Source organism: Acipenser ruthenus, chromosome 13 (assembly GCF_902713425.1).
Source record: "Acipenser ruthenus chromosome 13, fAciRut3.2 maternal haplotype, whole genome shotgun sequence".
Taxonomy (NCBI): Eukaryota; Metazoa; Chordata; class Actinopteri; order Acipenseriformes; family Acipenseridae; genus Acipenser; species Acipenser ruthenus.
The window spans coordinates 13,850,612-13,859,934 of NC_081201.1; positions in this window are offsets into that span (position 1 = coordinate 13,850,612).

Consider the following 9,323-nt stretch of genomic DNA (forward strand, 5'->3'; position numbering starts at 1 on the left):
CACCTTCTGCCCTCTTTGGTTCTTCCCCTCCCTTCCGCGCTCCGGAGACCAATGTAAGCGCGGGCTCCGCAGAGCCCGCCGCTGCCTCAGGGGGTGTTTTCTCGTCCCCCTCCGCGGCGGCACGAGGGCCGAAACCCCCGTCGCCGCAAGAGAGGGAAGCCTGAGGCAGCTCTTGTTTTTGAGGGGGCTGTTCTTCCCCCCCATCCGACCCCTCAGCGGGGGTCGTTTGCATGGGCTCCGCGTTGTTTGCGGAGCCCACGCTTGCCTCGGGGGCCGGATCCGCCTCCTCCCCGGAGACGGGAGCCAGAGGCAGCTCTTGTTCTGGGAGGGGTGGTTCTTCACCCCCCTCTGGCCCCTCGGCAGAGGTCGCCTGCATGCCTGCCTCGGGAGCTGGTTCCGCCGCCCCCTCCTCGGCAACACAGGTTTCAGGACCCGTGTCGCCGTCGGAGGAAGGCGGTGCCCGAGGCAGGTGTTCTGTCAGGGGCCCCTCCTGCGCCCCCTCGGCGACCTCTTCTGCGGCCGGCCCCTCGGTGGTAGAGTCGGGGCCGGCTTCCGAGGTCTGTTTTGTGACTGGGAAGGGATCCACCCGAAGGGCTCCATCTGCCCTCACGGGTTCCTCCCTCCCCTTTGGCCTCTCGGCGGGGGCCTCTTCCATGGGCTCCGCTGTTTCCGCGGAGCCCCGGACCGCCTCGGGGGATGGATCCTTCTCCCCCTCTGTGGCATTACGAGGGCCGAGGCCCTCATTGCCGGCAGAGGGGGGACGCCGAGGCGGTCGCTTTGGTTTTAGGGGGCCCTCTATCGCCCCCCCGGGGACCCTCACCAAGAGGCCGGTACGTGTGCACTTGCGTGCACACGTGGGAATGCGCGCCTGCGCCCTCCTCTTCCCCCTGAGGCTGCCGGAGGCTGTCCCCTGCCCTGCCACGGCGACGGGGAGTTCACCTCCGGCAGCGTCTCTCTCCTCACTCCCGGGGGTGAGGTGTTTTGTTTCTCGGGCGGCTTTGCCACCCTGCCTTGCGGGGGGTGCCGTGGGGGAGTCTCCTTATCAGGGACTCCCCCAGACCCACCGCCAGATGGTGCGGCGGCGGGCTTCGTCTCCCCCCGCTTGGACTCCCCCGTGGACCTGGCCGCCACCTTCTTTTTGCGGCGGGCGACCAAGGTCCATTCGGCGGCCTTCTCCCCCCGCGCGCTTTCAGGAGGCGCGGAGGGTCCGGCCACCTCGGGGGCCTTCTCTCCCTTTCCCCCCTCAGATGTTCCTGGGAGGGGGGCGGGTACTGTTTTGCCCCCCTTCTCTGTGGGCCTCTTGGAGGGCCCCGGGGGCGAGGTGGACTCGGAGGGGCACGGTGCTTGCGCGGGTGGCTTTGCAATTTTCTGGAGCTTGGGGCACCTCTTTTTCTGGTGCCCCAGCTCCTTGCAGTGATAACACCGCACCTCCTCCGAGGAATAAAAGATTACATAGTTGGTCCCCTGAAAGGGGACCACAAAACTGCCCTCCACGGCGTCCCTCCCCGCCAGGTGGATGGTCACCTGGCGTCGGAAGGACAGCACGTGGCGGAGGGGTTGGTCCTTGCACCCTAGGGGGATGGGGTGGATGCCCGATTTTAACTCCCCTAGGGCCTGAAGATGGGGCTTCAGGAGGTCGTCCTTCAAGAAAGGCGGGACGTTAGAGAGGACGACCCTGCTGCCCAACCCCTCCAAGGGTTCAATGGGGATATATATCCCCCCGACCGCGAGACCCCTCTCAATAGCCGTGTGCGTGGCGGCCTCAGATTTTAAAAAGAAGACGGCCTTGCCGTACATCTTTGAGGCCGCCACGATGGTCGATGGCCCGACCACCTTGGCCATGGCTTTCACCATGGCCTCTATTGAGAGGGTATCTCGGAGGAGGCACCTGACCCCGTGCCTCCTGGTCAAGTTTTTAAAGGGGGCTGCAGCCTCCCCTGCAGCCACCTGTGCCCACTTTTTTGGGGCCTGTGGAGCTTGCCCACTCATTTTAATTTTTATTTGTTTATAAAAAAACAAACAAACAATAAATCAAAATAAAACAAACACAATTGCACACCCCTGCACTCCAATAGTGCAGGGGCGCACAGAAAACAAAGTTTTTTGTTTTTTTTTAAATAATTAAATAAACAAAAAATAGAGTTAACAAACAAAAATGATTTATTTATTTTTAAAACAACAAAAATAAAAATTCACACACCACCCCTGCACTCCAATAGTGCAGGGGCACACACACACACAAAAAGAAAAATAAAACAACCAAAAGGACAAAGGTTTTTTATTTTTTTTTTATTTTTTTATAACAAACAAACGTATTTGTTTATTTTTTAATAAATAAACAAATACAATAATAAATCAAAGTTTAAACTAAAAAATAGTTTTAAACTTAAAAGAAAATCAAAAACCAAACTAAGGGCAAACAAAGGAGCACATGGCCTGTGCTCCCTGCCTGCCCTTCCCCCACTCTGCACAAGGCAGGAGCAGGGGATTAAAAGAAAAGGATTTTTAAAACAAAAACTAAAACAGTGTAATTATTAAAAATTATTTTAAAATAAACTAAAGAAAGTGCTCTTTAATATAAAATTAAAAAGCAAAGAAAAGAAACTAGTTTAAATAAAGTAAAAATTAAAAGAACAAACCAAACAAAAGAAAAAAACAAGCCAAAATGGCCGCCCCCTACACTTGCAAACAAAGCAAGTGTAGGAGACCAAAAGAAAAAAGAAATAAAATGTGTTTTTAAAAACACTAAATAAAAGTTTTAATTAACAAAAAAGGTGCCCTGCTGCTTTATAAATAGGATAAAATAAAAAGATTGTGAAAATAAAAAGTTGAAAACACTGTTTTACAAACTTTTAGCAGGAGCTCTCCTCACACACGTCTGCTCTCGCTCAAGGGGACAGCCTATTTAATGGCCGATAAAAAACTGCGCCGGCTGCCTATTGGCAGCCGACGCACCAGCTGCCCAAAGGCAGCCGGTGAAAAGATTCAGTTTGGCACCCCCTAATCAAAAGGGGGGCCAACAAAAACCAGCCGTTAACTAAGCCAGTAAATTAAATTAAACGTTCAAAACAAAGGGGGGGGTGGTGCAGAGCACGCCACCCAGAGCCCACTGGTCGACAAAAGTCATCATGTCACCAGTGGACTCCGCGTCAGCGCGCTCCAACGCCACCCGGGAACGGAGGAGGGCCCTGAACATGGCCCCACAGTCAAAGAGACCCTCCCCGGTGATCTTACGCTTCCTGGTCTTGTAGATGGTAAATTTGCCAAGAGCCAGGAGCAGATTCACCAGGAGGTCTCTCTTCCTGGTGGAGCCACGAACAGGGTGCCCGAAAATAAAAATGGTCGGGGAAAAATGCAGCCAGAACTGCAGCAGTAGGTTCTTTAGGAACAAAAAGAACGGCTGCAGCCTGGCGCAGAGGAGGTAAATGTGGAACACCGACTCGGACTCGCCGCAGAAAGGGCATGCGGGGTCCGAGTCGGTGAAGTGACGCAGGACCTCTCCTGACGCGAGCGCTCCATGTAGCACCCTCCAGCCCAGGTCCCCAGCGCCTCTGGGGACCAGCGGGGAGTACAAAGCCTCCCACTGGGGCCTCTCGCCCTCCGGGGGTTGGAGGGGCTCCCGCCAAGCGGTGTCTCGGCGGGAGACGAGGGCGAGGAAGTGGAGGGTGTGGAGCGCCATCGCGTACAGGGTCCTCCTCGACACGGAACGAAGGGGGGTCGAGGAGAACTGCGAGATCCTCCTCAGGTGTTTCTCGAGAGGAGGCTGAGGGGGAGCCCGATCCTTTGGTTTGATCAGCAGGACCGGAGAGCCGGGGGTAGGGAGGGACGATGGCTCTCCGGTCCTGAGGACCCCCTCGAGATACCCGACAGAGTCTGGGTGCAAAGCTGCTTTGCACTCCCGGATCGCTCGGCGGGCCGTTCTGAGGGTCCCCCGAGTCGCCCTGGCGACCAGCGACCCGGGAGTCAGCCACGCCGAGCGCTGGTGATCCAGGAGATCCCAGACTCTGGTCACCTTGGCCGAGATCAACAGGCTCCGCACCACGGGGGATTCCAACGCCTGCGCACCTAGATGGGGGTTGTGCAGCAGGGGCTCCAGAAGGAATTCCTCCCCCTCGGTCGGAACCGCGTCTCGGCCGATGTCAAACATGCTCCGGGTCCTGAGCAGGTCCTGGTAAAAGACCGGCAGCTCGGGGAGACGGATTCCCCGGAGATCGATCCAAAAGAGCTGCCGGTCGTAGCCCAGGTCGTGCAGCTGGCGCAACAGGAGGGACGCCAGCGTGCACCACTGCGGGGCCGGGTCTGCGTACAGGAATCTCTGCAGCGTCTGGAGGCGGAAGGTGTGCACCTGGCTCTTGATGCACACCAACCCTTGCCCTCCCTCGGCCAGAGGGAGGCTCAGAACCGCCGCAGAGACCCAGTGCTTTCCGGCCCAGAAGAAGTCCGTCAGCTTCCTCTGGACCCTGGACACAAACTCAAGGGGCGGGCTCAGGACGGTGAGTCGATGCCAAAGCATCGACGCCACCAGTTGGTTTATCACTAAAGCCCGTCCCCTGAAGGAAAGCAGTTTCAGCAAACCCGACCACGACCTCAGCCTTGCAGCCACCTTGTCCTCCAACTCCACCCAGTTGGCTGCGACCGAGGTCTCCGCGGGGCTCAGGTGGACTCCCAGGTATTTGAAGCTGTCCGCGCTCCACTGGAACTGCTGGAGCGCGGCAGGGAGGGAGTCCACCCGCCAGGGACCTACTAGTAACCCGGAGCACTTGTCCCAGTTGATCCTGGCAGAGGAAGCGGCAGAGTATACACTCTGGCAGCTCAGCATCCTCTCCAGGTCAACCGGGTCGGAGGCCACCAGGAGCACGTCGTCGGCGTATGCCGACAGGACCACCCTCGTGTCCGGCGCGCCGAGCGCCAACCCCGTGAGCCTCCTGCGAAGGAGGCAGAGGAAGGGCTCGATGCACAGCGCGTACAGTTGTCCGGACAGAGGGCAGCCCTGACGTACTCCTCTCCTGAACGCGAGGGGCGCGGTCAGGGACCAGTTGACCTTCAACAGGCACTCGGCAGAGGCGTACAGCATCCGGAACAGGCCGACGAAACGCGGCCCGAATCCGAACGCTCGCAGGGTTCCGAAGAGATACCCGTGATCCACCCGGTCGAACGCCTTCTCTTGGTCGAGAGACAAGAAGGCGACCGACCGACCGGTCCCCCTGCAGTAGTGCAGGAGGTCCCGAACCAGAAAGATGTTGTCGAAAATCGTCCGGTTCGGGACCGTGTAGGACTGGTCGGGGTGGATCACGTCTGCCAGCACGGACTTGAGCCTCAAGGAGGCGGCCTTGGCCACGATTTTATAGTCCGTGCACAGCAGCGAGACCGGGCGCCAGTTCTTAAGGCAGCGGAGATCCCCTTTCTTGGGCAGCAGCGTGATCACCGCCCGCCTCATCGAAAGGGGCATCTCCCCGGTCTCGTAGGCTTCCGCCAGGACCCGCGCAAAGGCGGGCCCCAGCAAGTCCCAAAACTTTTTGAAGAACTCCACGGTCAGCCCGTCGATGCCCGGCGATTTGTTGTAGGGCATCCGACTGAGGGCGTCGGAGAGCTCGGCCAGGGTCAGCTGGCCCTCGAACTCGTCCCTGACGCCCTCGCCGACCGTGGGAAGCCCATCCCACAGAACCCTGCACGCGTCGGAGTCGACGGGATCCGGAGAGAAGAGGTCAGAGTAAAAGGCTCTGGCCCTCTCGTTCACGCTCTCCGGATCCGTCAGAAGGGAGCCGTCGTCTGCCAGGAGGCAGGTGATGTTCCTGCGGTCTCCCTTCTTTTTCTCCAACGCGTAGAAGAAGCGTGAGCCGCGGTCCATCTCCCGGAGGAACTGGATCCGCGAGCGCACAAACGCCCCCCGGGACCGCTGGAGCTGCAGGTCCCGCAGGGTGCTCTTCTTCTCTTCGTACGCGCTTTGCTCGAGTGGGTCCCCGCGAGCCAGGCGGCTCTCCAGATCGAGCAGCTCCCTTTCCAGCCGCTCGATCCGTGAGTCCCTCCGCCTGCTCGCGCCCCTCGTGTACTCCTGACAGAAGATCTTGATCTGTGCTTTCCCCACGTCCCACCACTGACGCCACGTGGGGAAGCGAGATCGCCTGCCGTGCCAGACCGTCCAAAAGTCCCGGAAAGACCGCTCAAAGCGCTCGTCCTCCAACAAGGCGTTGTTGAAGTGCCAGTAGGCGGAGGCGTGCCCGACTGGCACCAGGGCCACCGCCACGGCCACCAGGTTGTGGTCCGTGAACGGCGCCGGCCTGATGTCGGAGGAGCGAACGCAGTGAGCGTGGTTCCTGGTGACGTAGAACCTGTCGATCCGGGACTGAGACACCCGCCCCTCCCTCACCCTGGTGAAGGTGAAGGCGGGGACGTCCGGGTGATGCCAACGCCAGATGTCGACCAGAGAGAGCTGAGCGGTCAGCTCTCTCAGGGCTGCCGACGAGAGAGGGTAGTGTTCTTGACCCCCCACCCTGTCCGTGGCCTCGAGGGTGCAGTTGAAATCACCCCCGAGGACCACGCACTCGTCGGCGCCGATGTTGTTCATGTAGGTCGACATCCGGCGAAAGAACTGGACCCTCGCCGGACCCGTGGACGGCGCGTACACGTTCACCAGGTGAACGATACTGTCGCCGTCCCGGATCCGGTGGTGTAACAGACGGCCCGGCTCGACGTCTACCACATCGAGTACCGTGGGAAGAAAGGACCCGGAGAAGAGCGTCGCCACCCCACAGGAGGTGCCGGTGAGATGGCTGAACGACACTCTCCCCCCCCACTCCAGAAGCCAGTTGGCTTCCGTCTCTGGAGTCGTGTGGGTTTCCTGCAGGAAGCACACAGAGTAACCCCCTTTTTTCAGGAAGGAGATTACCTGGGCCCTGCGGAAAGGGTCCCTACACCCGTTGACGTTCACGGTACCGATGTGATACATGATCCTCTGTCAGGAGTTGTCGGTGACGCTCACGGGAGATCCTGAGTTCTCCCGAAGCTCACCAACTGGTCGTGTAACTTTCGGGCCCGAATGTGCACGTTCGAGCCCGAAGTTTTGTTGGCGTGGCTGGCCCTGAGGAAGGACCTCACAGAGGTTAGGACCCTCTGGAAGTCCCCCCATTTGTCCAGGGCCAGCTGTACCTTGTCCCTGCGGTGGATGGTGGCCTCCAAGAACTCCAGGAGATCCGCCGCAGGGATGTCAGGGAGAGAGACGGACGGAACCTCCGAGCCCACGCTGCCCGTGGACTCGGTATCCTCCTCCCTCTCCCTCAGCTCTCCATCGCCCCCCTCGCGATGGTAAAGCACAACGCACTCACGTTGGTGGGTGAGCGCGTTGCGCCTTATCTTGAGCTTCACCGGTCCTCCCTGCGCCCCACCCCCAGGGGACGCGACGGGAGAGACCGGCGGAGGGACCCTCGCGGGGCCCGTCTGCACCCTGGATTTCGGGGGCGCAGACGGGCGCTCGGCGTACGCCGCCGAGCCAGATGGTTTGGTCCCCGCTCTGGGTCCCTCCTTTGAGGTCCGAGGCACGGTCTCAGGCCCGTCCTCTTCCCTCGAAGGAAGGGGATCCACCCTCTCGGGTCCTTCCCCTCCCTCCCCTAGAGAAAGGGGATACACCCTTTCGGGTCCTTCCCCTTTCCCCGCATCAGCCACCGGGACCGCCTCGGACGATGTTTCCCCCCCGACGGACGCGCAAGGGCCGGAGCCCTCGTCGCCGCCGGAAAGGGAAGCCCGAGGCGGTTGTTGTTTCAGGGGCTCCTCCCGCGCCCCCTCGGTGACTGGAACCGGTCCCTCGATGCTGGGTCGGGGACCGGTTTCTTGGCCCCGTTGCACTTCGGGGAGGGGATCTACCATGAGGGCACCACCTTCTGCCCTCTTTGGTTCTTCCCCTCCCTTCCGCGCTCCGGAGACCAATGTAAGCGCGGGCTCCGCAGAGCCCGCCGCTGCCTCAGGGGGTGTTTTCTCGTCCCCCTCCGCGGCGGCACGAGGGCCGAAACCCCCGTCGCCGCAAGAGAGGGAAACCTGAGGCAGCTCTTGTTTTTGGGGGGGCTCAGCTCCCTCCTCTGACCCCTCAGCCGGGGCCGCTTGCATGGGCTCCGCGTTGTCTGCGGAGCCCATGCCTGCCTCGGGAGCCCGAGGCAGCTCTTGTTCTGGGAGGGGTGGTTCTCCCCCCCCCTCCGGCCCCTCTGGGGAGGTCGCCTGCATGGGCTCCGCGTTATCTGCGGAGCCCATGCCTGCCTCGGAAGTTGTTTCCGCCGCCCCCTCCTCGGCAACACAGGTTTCAGGACCCGTGTCGCCTTTGGAGGAAGGCGGTGCCCCCTCGGCGACCTCCGCTGCAGCCGGCCCCTCGGTGGTAGAGTCAGGGCCGGCTTCCGAGGTCTCTTTAGTGATGGGGAGGGGATCTACCCGAAGGGCTTCATTTGCACTCACGGGTTCCTCCCTCCCCTTTGGCCTCTCGGCGGGGGCCTCTTCCATGGGCTCCGCAGATTCTGCGGAGCCCCGGACCGCCTCGGGGGATGGATCCTTCTCCCCCTCTGTGGCATTACGAGGGCCGAGGCCCTCGTTGCCGACAGAAGGGGGACGCCGAGGCGGTCTCTTTGGTTTTTGGGGGCCCTCTTTCGCCCCCCCGGGGACCCCCACCAAGAAGCCGGTACGTGTGCACTTGCGTGCACACGTGGGGAGGCGTGCCTGCGCCTTCCTCTTCCCCCTGAGGCTGCCGGAGGCTGTCCCCTGCCCTGCCACGGCGAAGGGGAGTTCACCTCCGGCAGCTTCTCTCTCCTCACTCCCGGGGGTGAGGTGTTTAGTTTTGCGGGCGGCTTTGCCGCCCTGCCTTGCGGGGGGTGCCGTGGGGGGAGTCTCCTTATCAGGGACTCCCCCAGACCCACCGCCAGATGGTGCGGCGGTGGGCTTCGTCTCCCCCCTTTTGGCCTCCCCGGTGGACCTGGCCGCCACCTTCTTCTTGCGGCGGGCGACCGCGGTCCACTCGGCGGCCTTCTCCCCCCGCGCGCTTTCAGGAGGCGCGGAGGGTCCGGCCACCTCGGGGGCCTTCTCTCCCTTTCCCCCCTCAGATGTTCCTGGGAGGGGGGCGGGTGCTTTTTTGCCCCCCTCTGTGGGCCTCTTGGAGGGCCCCGGGGGCGAGGTGGACTCGGAGGGGCGCGGTGCTGGCGCGGGTGTCTTTGCGCCCTGCTGGAGTTTGGGGCACCTCTTTTTCTGGTGCCCCAGCTCCTTGCAGTGGTAGCACCGCACCTCCTCCGAGGAATAAAAGATTACATAATTGGTCCCCTGAAAGGGGACCACAAAGTTGCCCTCCACGGCGT